General features: G+C 35.5%; 1 long non-coding RNA gene across 1 annotated transcript; it reads left to right on the top strand.

The window, feature by feature from the left end:
- Positions 1-1,383: 1,383 nt before the first annotated feature.
- Positions 1,384-3,330, top strand: LOC115924602. Its single transcript, XR_004064386.1, has 2 exons — positions 1,384-1,450; positions 3,033-3,330. It is a non-coding gene; the product is annotated as an uncharacterized LOC115924602 (long non-coding RNA).
- Positions 3,331-15,755: the final 12,425 nt, after the last annotated feature.

Raw genomic sequence — 15,755 nt, 5'->3', positions numbered from 1 at the left:
TGTCGTTTGAGCAACATTTGTAAATCACTGGCATCGAATTTTAGAAATAAACCACGTTTGAATTTCATTAGGCGGTCAACTACCCCCCCCCCATGTTGCCGCCGTGTTGTTGTTTATTTGTTTTTAGGCGTGTAGCATTCAATTATGAATATTGATGTATTAGTCTTAGTTTGCCTTAAATCATTATTTAGTAAATGTTTATAGAACGTACAATTAGCACTTACATTTTCTATTTAGTCTTAATTGTATCATACTATATTATTGTCTAGGTCAACAGAGCCATTGTAGAATTTTCATTGTAACTGACAATGCTACCCTGTGGAAATAAAACTACAAATGAATAAATAGGTTGATGTGAAATTGTAAGTGAAATACATCTATATATGTATGACAACATGAAAAAAGGAGATTATAGGCCGAATTAAAACATAGATCATCTACGCATAATTGGGATGATGAAAACATATTTTGATTTTTGATTGATTGATTGATTTTTATTCGACAAGCTTCCAACATACAACAATATACAATAATAACAGATCAAAAATAAGTCAGCTTGAACAGGATAACCCACGAAAGCTCGAGAGCTTATTTCCAGTGGGGTCCCTTACAGACATGTATAAAATTAATAACTTGAAATAGTAATAATTATTTACAGTCAGAAAAGAAAAAGAAAAGAATTACTTATTAAAGATAATAATAATAACAACATTAAACTGATGATAGAAATGATAATAAGTACAAGAAGAAAAGGAAGAAGGAGAAGAAGATAAAGAGGCGGAGGAAGAAGAGGAAAATAATGATGAATTTGTAGAATTTCTATAACGTACGAAAACATAAGTATATACAAAATGAAAAAGTATGAACCGGCAGAAGAATACAAATTTCAATCATATAACTGACTGTCAAGTATTAGGTATTCTAATTTCCTCTTAAAATGAGCATAGTTTTCTATTTCCTTTACACCATTGGGAAGGGAATTCCAATGTTTTATGGCATTGTAATAAAACGAATTTCCAATACTACCTACTCTTTCTGGTAAGTTAAAGTTGAATCGGCTATTTCTTGTATTATAATCAAGTCAGTAACATAGATCGAAGTTGGATCAAATATAATGATTCGACCTAGTATGATATATTTTATGCACGTGATGCAATACGAGTTGTTGGATACTACTAGTAGTATTAGAAACTTGTCCAGGAAACACCGATGGGACAGCAAGTCATTAAAGTGCATTTTAAAAACACATTTATCAATATGCACAATTTTAATATGATACTCATGCAGTTTGAGAAGTATAGGAATATGGTATACGCAGGATAGTTGGCTGGTTACGTTGTCTACGGCCATTGGTCAAAAGATACGCAGGCTCAAATATCCGACCAATCACAAACATCATACCATGACCCATTCTGTTATTCACCAAGGATTCATTCAAAACAATCTTTCTGTGAGTTAATCAATATATTTTGGTGTAATTTACGACATCTAGTTAATAAAGATATCTGAATTTAAATGTAACTGATTAAGAGTAAGATTTCGATATATTTTGCATAATAACGTTTATTTTTAATCAGACAGAATCGCTGTTTTATGTATGTTTCCTTAATTCGATTTCAGGTGCCGGTTGGTCGGTCCCATGTGTGGTTTTCCGTGTGTCGCTTTGCATGAAATGAATTGTGCTAATGTCAAAAGGACTCCATTGTCAGAAGAGCAAGTAGATCTAGACACATGGAATTGTGAAAATTAGACTCAAGAAACAGAAGAAGTTTGATGCTTTTGTATTGGACGTCTTCGAGGATGAATCTGGCTGAAAGTTCTTCTTCTTCTTCTTCTTCAAGATAATCTGCCTCCTTCAATACTGAAGATTCTTGCAGATGCCGTATACTCGGCCTGATTGGGGTGTGCAGGTGGACCATTACACCGGGGTTTTCCCCTACTCTTATACGAATAGTGCAATGGGTTCTTAACGTGCAAGGGTGGTGACTCTCCTGTACACGGGGCCTCCATTTAACGTCCTATCGGAGGGACGGAGTGTTTTCCACTTGACATAACCTGCGTCTATGAACAAGGGAAGGGGCACGTTAACACAACGCAGCGCAGACTTCAGTCATCTGCCTGGGTGGGAGTCGAACCCGGGATCTTTGGTTCGACAGGCAGACGCTTTACCGACTGAGCCAACTCGCCTCCTCTTGTTTGGCTGAAACTCAGTCAAACTGAGTGAAAGTGAAATTGAAAAGCCTGAAAATATTAAAAGCCTGAAACTGAAAAGGCTGAATTGCAAGCAAACACAAACGGTTTAGAGATGCCAAACCGAGTGATATTCAGTAGTAGTGTTGATGGTGAACAAAAGAAAAAAAGCGATGAATGATATTTTGATATACGGCCCAGCTGCAAAAACGGTCAGGTTTTGCAGGTTTAGGTTAGGGTTAGGTTTAAGGCAATAAGGGTTATGGTTAGGGTTGGGGTAGAGTCACACATAGCTGCATTATTATCCTGGCTGTGTATTAAAGCTGTGCTATTGATTCTCAACATTTCAAACACCACTGTACAAAGCTCAACTGATTTTAATCGAAATTAGTAATTTAGTGACAATTGATGTCACCTAAATAGCAGTGAAATACAATTTTTTTAACTTACCGATGTTAGAAAGAATAATTTAAAAATTCAAATTGTAAGTCTACTGTCAAACTTGCCGATCAGCCACATCGGCATGATTGTGTGCATTTGTGTATTAAGAGTGTATGGTCTATTCATGAATGCAAATGCTACCTATTAACACGTAGTGCAGTGCTAGAAATCAATACGCATTAGCATTGACTCTCTGTGCTTTGCTGGAGTGGTTAGAGTTGGTGTTAAGGTTAGGATAAAATGACAAAAACTGACTGTTTTTGCAGCTGGGCCGAGTTATCTTTGAGCCGAGTTAGCCTGGATTCATTTTGATATATATTTTGCATAAATCTTAAATTGGACTGCAGAGTCGCTGTATGACTATTAATGTTATCATGTACATTTATTTCATTCAATTTCAGGTGCCGGTTGGGCGGTCCCACGCGTGGTTTTCCATGTGTTGCTTTGCATGAAATGAATTGTGCTAATGTCAAAAGGACTCCATTGTCAGAAAAGCAAGTAGACACATGGAATTGTGAAAATATGGCAACGAAACAAACATCCGAAATCAGACTCAAGAAAAAGAAGAAATGTGATGCCTTTGTATTGGACGTCTTCGAGGATGAATCTGGCTCAAAAGGTTTGGCTGAAAAGGCTGAATTGCAAGCAAACACAAACGGCTTTGGAGATGCCAAACCGACTGATGGTAATGATGGTGAACAAAAGAAAAAAGCAAAGAAGAAATCCAGTCTCCAAGTTGCATTTGAAAAGTTCCGCAAAACCAGACAGGTGAGTTCAAGATTTTTTTTAAATTTAAAATTTGAGATTTAGATCTAGACCTAGGCTAGAAGACAGGAATAGAAACTAGAATAGATCTAGATCTGGATCTACAGTAGGTCTAGATCTAGAATCTATATCGATATAAAAGAAATTGTTTATTATAGAATGTATGTTGTTTATGGTTTTACTTCTGCCAGTCCTGGAATATATCAAAACCTGACACAACATGATGTTTAAGTCCGTAAACGGTATTGACGTCATACCTGAATTAGTATAAAAAAGTAAACTTTGCACACATCCTGCACAGGTACAAAATAAATTGCTCTCTGTCGTGTTCTGTTTTGCTACATGTGCAGCATTTGTGAATCCTCTAGTTTAGCTATAAATGATCGACCCAACAAAAATCAACTGCCAAAAACTTGGTCCCTACGGTTCGTTTCAAAGTGCATAAATATCTTTTGATGTGAGTGAGCAGATGAGCAAGTAAGTAAATAGGTTATGAATACTGTGTGAGAAAAAGCAGATGCAGTGTATAACTATAAGAGAAAACCTAAAAGGCTCCATAGAAGCATTTTGTTGAATACTGACGAATTGCAGTGGCTAAACCCAGAACCAGACTAGAAGATTTTTTACTTGCACCTTATGTAAATAGGACACTTAGCACTTCACGTCCTTTTAACACACACACCCCTTTCATCTGCAAGAATCTTCAGGAGTGAAGAAGGCAGATTAAGAGGAAGAAGAAGAAGAAACCCAATTTTTGAAAAGTTAGAATGAGACAGTGTTCAGAAAGAGTCTGTGCAGGTAGCAGCTATATGTACAGTAGGTGGATGAGTGAAAACTATACTAAATGTCAGTTCAGTTAGTTCCTTAGCACTTTATCCACAGTGTAAATCATGCAGAGTTTCCTCATTGAATGTGAAGATAACTATTTGAATACCGTATTTGCCGGCGTATAGGCCGCAGTATTTTCGGAAGAGAAAATATCAAAAAGTCGGGGTGCGGCCTATGCGGCGAAAGAGTAAAAAAAAGTTTTTTTTTTTTTTTTTTTTTAATTTTTTTAATTTTTTTTTTTTAGTTTCGATTTATGGCGCTATGCCTGGCAATGTCTCCCAGCTCAGTAATCAGTGTGTTGACTCACCACTCGGAAACTACAACAACACTAAAATTTGACTGTCATCTTGGTTTGAAAGTAATCTTTCTAATAGATATCAATATTTAGTTTATAATAATAGTTCCTCAAATTTTTTTCTATAACAAATGGTGTACCACAAGGTACACCACTGGTACCATAGGTACTTTATTGTTTTTAATTCACATTAATGATCTTACACATTCTTCTAAAAACGACATTGTTACTATTATTTGTGACAAGTTTACAAGCACAAATCAGCGCCTTTAACTGCGGCCTATGCGGGGGTGCGGCCTTTACGCCGGCAAATACGGTAGTGGGAGTTCCTACGACATTATATGTGCATCACAACAATGCGCTAAACACTTAGAATTTCAACTGTTCATATGCTTCAGAAATCTTGCATGCAGCAAAAACTATCAGGCCAATGCTTGGACCGTGTAGCGTTGTGGATAACCCAAAGGATGGCCTACTACTTAAGAGTATAATCTTGTTTAAAGATAAACTTTAGTACTGGTAATGCGATTGCATTGTGAAAGAAAAGGTGTGGAAAGGATCAGAAATAGTTGATCATGTAGCATGTCAGTATTGGTGTACACTGCAAGGTTCTGGAGTCATCAAAATCATAATAAATTTGACCGAGTCTTGGTAAAGTAACAAGCACTCACATAGAAAGCTATATATGGGACAACACACATGGTGTCGGGGCTAGTACTACCTTGATTTCCTTGTCTTTCTATGCTCATTACTCAGCCAGTATACATTTTCTTCCAAAATTGTTTGGCACATGTCATTTATTTGTAATCTTGAACATTCAGTGTAAGTTTTGTTTGATTCTGTGAGAATTTTTTTTTTTTTTTTTACCAGTACTGGAGTTTATCTTTAAGCAACTGATTAAAGGAAAATCAAACCATATCAGACAACTACCCTTAAAAGAGAAGAAAAATCAGAGAAGCAGACTAGCAAAAGTTATGAACATTATGAAAGTTATGAATTCTAAAAAGTTGTAATCACTATATGGGCATTTCAAATTGGCTGAATCAGTAATGTCACTGTGATGTGCATGTAGTGCCTGACAAGTGACAACTTTCCCTCTGTTTCAACACACATAATGACCAAAATGTCAATCTTTCAAAATGTATGACTCAGAGGGGCTTTTCCTTTCAATAGAGTTTATAAATAAATAGTATTAATAGTCCAATTTATTTTGAAAACTGTCATCATCCTGTAAACTCTTATTTTATACACATGAACTGGTTACAAAGGTTGGATTGCCCTAATAGAGTTCCTGAGTTAAATTGAATGCACATTACATAAACTGTAACTGACGAGAATTCATCACACTTACTTTTGGACGATATTGGTATCATCCATTTAGAAACTCACTTTCTTAAGTACATGTACATGTCGGGCTTAATTAGTTTTTTGTCCTTCCCCATTCCCTTTACTTTAAACATGTTATTGATATTAAGGGACAGGTTTCGATACAGTGCGGTTACTTTGGTAGTCATAACTCATAACTTTTCCACACTTAAGTCAACACTTTGCTTTATAAATAGAAAAAGGACTTACCGGTACTCATTCATCTTAGACTATAGGCTACAGTGTAAGTATCGAAATATATTTGAACCAAAATGCAAATTTATGGAAAGTTAACCTGTGCACAATGCCATTCATATATATATATATATATATATGTAACTATTTGAAACAGCAACTACATCAGCAATATCTCACATCTCTATCAGCTTGCAAATATAAAGTTAATTAACCAGTAACATGTGTGCAATGTCATTCAATACTATTGAAATATTGAAATGTTAGAGCTCCCTCTATGGTAGAGAATGGATCAGTCTATTCATGGGAAAACCCATCGCCTGAGGTTCAATGAGCAGTGATAATGACAATGATCTGAAATCTTGCGCAGGAAGCCTCTTGAGTGTATCTATTTCAAACTTTAATGAATATGTAGTTTTGGTTTTCATCTTTTGATTGACACTAATGGAAACCCATTACAGCTTTTGTCATTTGAATTTGTATGTATGACTCAAGGTAAAGTGAAATCCTTATTATTTTTATTATTTTTTTAAATTGCAACCCAAATTTGAGGTTTGATTTCAAATAAAAATAAAAATACAAACAGATAACAATGGTAGAAATAATGTACACAATACACATTCAAAGAAACTATCAAGTCTGGTACATATGAGCAACAAAGTGCTACAATCAAATTAATACATATTTTAAAATGAATTAAAGTAAGCTCATGGGTACAATATTTATGATGACTTAATGTGCAGTTGAAACAAAAATGGTATGTCAAATTAAACAGAAAATGGAAAATAAAGCATGTTGTCAGAGTGAAAACAAGAGCTTAGCATCCACAAAGAAGGAGCACATTTTAGACATCACAAAAATTGTGGGGGAAAAACCCATATGACTGGAAAACCAACTACCCGGTACATAATTTAATGATTATGAACCTCTATAGCGTGAGTGTACTATGTACACACTTGATACCTGTAGATCTGTAGGCAGAGTCATTTTCTTTGGTATCCTATATATGGAACATTGTGTAGTTTTTTTATCAACACATTTCATTCGTTTTTGGCTCAAAAGTGACCGAAAAGGGCCATCAGGGCACATTTTCATAGATTAAACACATCAACCCCCTTTGCTAATAATAATGATTGGAAATTTGCCCCAGACCAAAGTGACCAAAATTATAATTTTTTTGCTAAATTCACAAAAATATTGTGAGTAGCATCACTCTGATATTTTTGGAATCATTGCTAATTTTTTACACCAGATACCCGGTAAGCTATTCAAAACTTCCCCACCCAAATTCTGATTGAATCACTTAAATCTCACAACAATGCCACAGATGATTTTTTCTTGTCTACTTTTCCCCATGAGGCATAATATGAAATTGACTAAAAATTGGTGTCCCTAGTTGTCACTGTGGATTGTGAATCCACCGTTTTAGATGTTAGTTAAAAAGTGGTCACTGGTCAATGAAAAGTCAAACTACCGGCTTTAGTGACCCCTGTCTACAATGACCACGTTTTTTGTTTCCCTTGAAAATAGTTTCTCACTTTTGTTTTTCCTTTGGGCTGGTGCTATAGAGAGGTTTGACCGTCTGTACTTGATTCCAGTCTTGTTACCAAACTTAATCAGAAACTCTCTATAGACCATAGCTAGGACAGACCTCTCCCACAACAATTTCATCTATAAAAAAAATCCCATTTTTTTGCAGTTATTGGAAGAAAAGAAATGACCAGTGATGTCAAACAGTGAGAACTTGTGCTTCTGGTATTATACTGCCCTGTGTAATTAAAGACAAACCTTATTGGCACAAAAAAGCCACAAGTTATCACCTTCTTTCCTCACCATGTGTACAGTCGTGCTGTTCACATGCCATTGCCATCCAAACACGAAGTCACTCAAACAAGTACTAGAAGTCTCAACTAATGTCCTAGGCTTTCAGTGTAGGTGCTAGACCTACAAGGTCCTGAAACAAAGAACTACCGGTAGACAAATCAACAAGGACCAGTTTCAATGCCAACATGACACCATGACATGGCTTGATTCAACATGGTCTGAAGAGGGACCAGGTTCTTAACAATAACTGTGTTGCATGATAGACACACACTCCACCCCTATATTTTCAATACAAATACGGATGAATAAAGGACTGTGTACATAACACACAAGCCATCCATCAGACTCTGAAGAAAGCTACACATCTGCACTACACTGGTATTTGTATTCTGGAGAAAGACACCTTTTGGTACTGCAAGGAGTTTCTTCTCCTTGTTTTCCTTCCTGATGTTTGTCCTTTCCATAAATGTAAAAAAGTAGTTTGTAATGTAATACCTTGACAGAGATCCTTGTAATAATAGTATTGATTAATTGACTAAGTTTATTTTACACAGTAATAAAGATAGGTACAAATGTGTAGAATTATCTAAAAATACCTACAAATATGATTATGATCTGAAGTTCTATGATGTGTAATGAATATGAATCCACTCAGCTATATTGTACTCCTACTATTGCTGTTGACTTTAAAGATGAAAAACTTGGATGAGAGAGAGAGAGAGAGAGAGAGAGAGAGAGGGAGAGACAGACAGACAAAGGAGGGGGGGGGGGGGTTGATAGTGATAGCATGTTACAATATATTTGACTTCCATATCTTGGTACATGTACTAGTTTCTTATAAAGGGTTGGAAATTTAACTAAATGCCAGTGATCATTGTTCCAATACTTGCCTCTTAATTTGTTTCTCAAGTATCGATTGACCGCTGAATATTTAATACAGAAGTAGAATGGTTTCCACTTGAGACTACAATAGACATCGCAGTTTCCCACATCATTACCAGTCTTTGTATTCGTGGAAACCTGAAGAATTGACTTGCCCCCCCCCCTCCCCTCTCCTCCCCATGTCGCTAGACAATAAACCTTGCCATTAACTTGTCCCTGACCCATATGCTGCAATGGAGCATTCCCCCGGCAACCATGATGCCCATTGTTTAGTTGACATAGCAACAGCCAGGCAGCATCGTAGTCAGAAGTCGGTAATCCTTTGTTTCTTTGTTTCTTTGTTTCTACCAATTAGTTTCTTGTGCACGAGTTGAATTATCATCACTTTTATAACGATGTTGAAGGTCAACAATAAGCTATTGTCCTTGACTGAACGTGATATGATATTTGATGGGGAAAAGATAAATTGAGTTATTAACTTATTGATTTCTGACATTTATACAGGGCAGCACATTTTCACCAATAGGGGTGATCATCCTGGATGCCCTGTTTGGTGATCACAAAATAAATACAATAACAGTCAATCATGAATATAATTATATTAAAACTCAAAACAGTAGCAGAAAAAAACACAGAACAAAATAATATAGGTTAAGTTATATACATGTACACAAATTCTTTGGTTTCCTTAAAATAATTGTGGACTTTTTCAACAAAATACTGTTCCATACCATACTACATGTATAGATGGTAATCTGCTTTTAAATCAGACAAAATATAATCATTACTTTTCAGACATTTTTATTTTGTTAGGAAATTTTCTGAAGCTCAGCAACAAAGTAGAAAGACAATCTTGGCAATGTAAATTCAAACTTGAGATTGAAGTACATATTTACATAGCATATATTACAATATTGAAATCTTTTTAACAAACGTTGACTGGAATTAATATAGCATTTGAATATGTACATGTACAAGCTAAATACTAATGAACATATCGATATCTTTCATATTTAACAAATGACGTCATTCATTCAATTTGAAAAGCTTCATGTCATGTCAGAAGTTTTCAAGTACTTTGTTTACATAATCTAAATCAAAGGGGAGGCATCAACCGGAAATGAAATTGAGTAAAAACAAATATAAACTTAAATTTGAGAATTTAGTTCAATAACGCCTAGAGCAATTCTCAATAGAGCATATCACATACAGTAAATTTGCTTTATTTCATTTTTTTGTTGTTGTATTTGGTTCCCACCTATATTTTGAAAAGGAGAAAAAGTCGCAAATTACACCATGTTGAATTTGTTTTTCTCTGTGAAGACTGTTTTTATTGGTTGGTTTGTGAACCAACACTTCTTTTGTAATAGAGTGTCAAAGACAATTAAAGAAAGCAAAACAGAACAGAAACAGACAAAGCTTCTTTTTGTTAACTTCTCATCTCTAGTCATTTTTTTTCTCAGGCTCAGTGTGTTTCTTTGTCATGGTCGCCACCAACTTGCTGCTTGCCTTTGAGAAATATCAATTTTGATGTTATTGTTCACACTTTGTGCGTCATGAGATTTTGATTTGTTGTAGAGATTCTTTTCACGAAAGAAGAGCAAAAAGTCATGAAAAGTTTGGAGCAGATAGTCACAGTCTATTCCTTTCAGTGTTAAATACATTTGTTATGCTTCATTTGTATTGTGTGTGATGAATCTTATCAAATCAAATCAGAAAATTTTGATAGGTGAAAGGTACTATTGATTTGAAGTACCAATGGTTTTTATCCTGCGTTCTGTTCAGACTGCCAAAACTTATTGTATACTTGTAGCTATACAAAAATCATAGTAATTACGAGTATTTACTTTTTGCTTCGTGTAAATGTTGTATAAAAAATGTTGCATTATAAACACAAAAAACGTTGTATAGCAAAACGCCTGTTTTAGCATCGTTTGCGAACAAAAACTCAATAAAGCCTCAGCATCCCTGTGTAGTCTGAACGTCATACCGCATCATAATTGTATAACTGGGCGGGGCTTATCATGAGCCTGCACTGGTGATTGGCCAGCTGTCCTGTCAACTTACCATCAAAAACTTGTTGTAGAAGCTTAGTTTTAAAATACATTTTTCTAGTCTGTAAGCTTCTATCGCTACATGTACATTGTATGAATATTATTTACCGGTACATTTATACAATATTTCCTTCATATACATGTACCGGTACAAGTTTTATCAATTTTCTTTGTCTGAACAGGCCATGAGGTATACATTAGACTGATTGTTGTTGTCGTGATTGTGTTGTTTGTGAAAGATACATGTATGCAAATGCAAACTATGTCCTTCATAAATGTTCACCCAACACCTATAATGTTCCCAGGCTTTCAGTGTGAATCATTTGAATTCAAATAAAATTTAGACAATTAAGTGCCATCTAGGACCTTATTTGAAACTGAAGACTGGTTTCACCTTGGACAGACCTTTGCACCTCTAGTATACTGAAACATATATATGTATTTTTGGGAAAATCAGGAGAGTGATAGAAGAGGGGAAATAAAAAATCTGCTTCACCCCCGCATCAGAAAAAAAAAATCAAGAAAATATTTCAAAGTGATTCAAATATGGAGACTGGGGAGACCTCCCCTCACCATCAATATACTGTATTCAATTGAAGTAAAGCAAGTGTAAAGCACCAGCATAATGACTGGCTGGCTTGTGAATAAACCAACAACTATGAGAGAACCAAAGTCTTCTATCTTTGTCAACCTTAGTTGTATGATTGTAATTAAGACTTAAGATTTTGATGAATTGTTTTGTTGAAACAATGCCCAGAGCACTTCTTAGCTTAGGCAGGTGCAACTATTTACTTTTTTAAAATGTTATCTTTGCTGTAGAAAAATGTGTATCATGACCCCAGATAATCATTATTTCAACATCTACAATCTTATCATCAAGAGCTATGTAAAGAAATACAGATGACATTGATATATCATGTACATGTATGTTTCAAGTTTGATGGTATCCCCCCCCCCTCCACCACCACGGACTTCAAACCCTCCTTGTTATGAAGTTATTCCTTGCAGTTTATTTGTATTCTGAATTAAATTATTATGAAGTAATGTTGATGAGCTAAATAGAAATGATCAGCTATGTTTTTATTCAATTGGATGGTTGTTATTAAATGAGAATCGATATCAGCATAGGCTTTGTGTTCGTTCCATACCCCTGGTGAACTTTATTTGATGGTAACGGCAAATATATTATGTGTACAGAGAATAGTTTTACAGATTGTTTATACCCTGTATATATACCAGGGCCATTTAAAAAAAGTATTGCCAATATTTTACGAGGCATGTTAAGACAGTGTATATATATTCTCATATGAAAACCCGAAAAGCAGTTACTTACAGAATTATTATGAAAATTACATATTGTATAACAGGACGTTGATAGGAAAGAAAATATAGTAAATAGAGGAAAAACTGAGAAGATGACCCAATTGTGAGTGACCTTGGGCATTATTATATACAAACTATTCAGAAGATCACATACTTGTGCTTGAAGTTTGTGTATGTTTTCCATTGAGTATTCACCAGTCTATAGCTACTGTTTTTTATCTTGATGTAAAAGATGCCGTCTTGAAATTGCTCTTATTGAAGTACCTCTATTTTCCCCTTTTGATGGGATGATATCTTGTAAAAAGGGGGTGTGTAAACATGGTGTACTATAAGTAATGTGATTGGGGCAACTACCCAAAGCAGCCCAGGAACATGGTCCTGCAACAAATTAAAACTAAGGGGAACATACATGTATACAATTTTATTTGTGAGGATTGCTTTTGAGTGCCCATTATGTCTACTATCCACATGGACTAATAATCATTTAGGATTATTGTTATTTATAATTAATAATCATTTATGATTATTGTTATTTATAATTAATAATCATTTATGATTATTGTTATTTATAATTAAATGATTATTAGACCTTACGGATAATAGACAAAATGGTTATTAGACAAACTGGGTAGTAGACTATCTGGTTATGAGACTAAATGAACAATAGACCAAATGGGTAGTTGACTTATTGGAGATTAGACCAAGTGGCTGTTAGCCTGAATGGTCATTAGACCAAACGATAAGAAGACAAAACGATTGTTAGACCGTGTGGATAGTAGACGGGCTGGGTGTAGACCATATGGCAATTCACATCTGTAAGGACAGAAATTAATTATTAATTATTAATGTAGTTTTGTTTGAGGTTCATCACATGCAGCATGACACACTAGTTCACAGGGCCACCCACAAATATGACAATTATACAACCCAAAGGATACTTGCAATGGAAGGACAACATCACCTGAAAAAAAAAAATCCTGACTACACCGAATGAGATAATTCACTAATATCTGAATTGTCATTTTCAGCAGTGCTCAATGTGTACTGCAGAAGCCAATCAATTTTCGAATATAGATATATATTCTAACGGATGACAGGGACAGAATATATTTGCCAACCAATAACATATTATGACCATAAATAAACGAAACATTTTAATGTACTTTCATGAATGATATGGACATGGTACATAAAAAAATGATTTAAGCATTATGTAAAACCACTGATTCAGTATCTTGTATGTTTAATCATACTTTGTTGGTATGTACTTAGTCCCATTTTCCATTTCTTAAATTTCAAATAAAAGAACTTTTTATGACAAATAGGAATACATGACTTTGCAAAAATAAATCATATTTGGCATGTACAATATCTTATTCATCCTAATAATATTTAAACAAGATCAATAATGGTCATACATTCCACCCTAGCTATAATCCTTTAATTTTGCCATAATCATTTCCTGTCACCAGCCAGCAGCTATATGAAATAGGATTCATTCAATTGGCGGTCTGCTAAAAGGGGATGAAGACAAAATGGCATTTAAACCGCCACTGCTATTGGCTGTCTGAACGAATCTCATCGTTTGAGTTGGGGATATATAGATAGACAGTGCTATGTAGGAGTGTATGAAGAATAGTTTTATTTGGTGTATACATATAAAAGCGATGTGTGTATGTGTGTGTGTGTTTGATTTGATGTGGGCTGTTGGTAAGGGAACTGTGCCTATGTCAATAGCGGGAAATAGCTAGGGGGATGTGTTACGTTGCGAGCCCACATTGGTCTGTCTCGTCTGGCGTGTTTGCGGTTTGTGATGACGTCACGGCATGCCAGTGTCTTTCTCTTCCTCAGAGCACATGTGATGCGGCACAATGGGAAACTGGGCGTGATTCGCCTCATATGTCCCCCGTAGTCAGTCGTTGGTTCTTTATGAATGGATAGGGTCAGTGGGGTGACTTGTGAATGGAGGCTAGGCATGAGCCAAAAAGAGGTGTGGCCCCATCGTTACGTTGGTGGGGCTTGTTTGTCTCTCCTGCTGGTACTAACTGGTTCAGAAATTCCCTCCCACTCTAAGTAAAATGTAAAAATGTATCTATGGGTGTGTTTATATCATTGGCATGAAGCACATTATACAGTAGGTAGTAGGTGTAAACATACTATTTGTAACATTAGTTATACAGTAGGGTTTCATGTGGGCTAGCTCTTCACAATTTTTGGAAAATGTTGTTGAAGTCATTTTATTTGTTACAACAAATGAAACAGATGTCTTACATGATATCAAAGTGACATGATTGGTTAGTGGTTTGCCAATTTCAAATTCCTGTATGTAGGCATGTATTGATTATGACTTTAAGAAATTGATAACTTTATCACATGTTTTGGGTCATTTAGGCTTTAAGCTAGGAAGACACTTGTAATTTTCCTGATTACTCTTCATTTTGTCTGCTTTCCTTCAAGTCAACTTGCTATAAGAGTGGAGTTCCCTTTAATGTATGTTTCTTTTTTGTACCATCATACTGTAAACAAATAAAACCTTGCTGAAAATCACTTACATGCAGTACTGAATCATAACTGAGATGCATCACCTTACAAACAGTATATGCTCATGGGATTGTATGTTCTATTGCTGTAAAGGGCTATCAGCCTAATTTACCCATCTTTCTTTGGGAATTACTTAGCAATTATCTCCATTTCCAGTTAAAACCATATAGCTGATATCATTAACACATAAAGTCTAAACTTGGATGTTACATGTATATTAAATATTTCCTACATTTTTAAAGAGTTTTTCTTTTCTGTTATAAATGACAAGACGTTGATACTACCTTTAAGAAGGTCGAGAGAAAGATTTGACCTGAAGCCAGCGGACCAAGTTTCCCAGTAAGACCTCTTCAGATTGTGCCAGCTGATTGACTGTGTCATAAGGGAATGCATGGAGAAGGAGGGGGGGGGGGGGGGGGGGAGGGGGATAAAAGGGTAATGTCTAACCCTAATCAAATTCGTAAGTCTTCATGTATAGAACATATTGACTTAAATTGATAACATGTCTCTATAGACCTAGTATAATTTTAATGACCCTTGATTTATGAGAACATTTCCTATGCTAGCTTGTACTTTGAATCTATTTCCCTTTTTTCCCATTCAATTGCTTTTTGATGAACTAAGCAATTCATTGACAAAATCCAAGGGAAAACCTGTATTGAATAATCTACACCAATTTCAGAGATGAACTGAAGCCATTTCTCCATAGTTATATTGGCATGAATGTCCATAAGTAGTTGCTAATGCTTTAAATTAAAGTGTGTTGGTTATAGTAGAAAGCATCCAAGGTGATTTTCTATTCAGTTCTAATCAGTGAGTCCTGAGGCCAGACTAAGGGAGAGTAGAGCGAAGGGCACACGCCACTACACTCAACGCCCTTTGCGTGCTGCCGTTGTCTCAGAGAGGGAAGGATAGACGGAGAGACAGAGTGAGAGGGAGATATGACGCAAGCTTTCTATTTTTGATCGTGAGCGCTAGCTAGCTAGCTAGCCTCCACGGCTGCTACTACATCTCCCTCTCTCTTCTGATGACATCACAAGGTTCCATGCAAG

This window comes from Strongylocentrotus purpuratus, unplaced genomic scaffold, assembly GCF_000002235.5.
Source record: "Strongylocentrotus purpuratus isolate Spur 01 unplaced genomic scaffold, Spur_5.0 spur5_scaffold_16, whole genome shotgun sequence".
In the NCBI taxonomy this organism is placed as follows: domain Eukaryota; kingdom Metazoa; phylum Echinodermata; class Echinoidea; order Camarodonta; family Strongylocentrotidae; genus Strongylocentrotus; species Strongylocentrotus purpuratus.
Note: the sequence above shows the minus strand (reverse complement) of the source record. Positions and strands in the feature narration are given on the sequence as shown.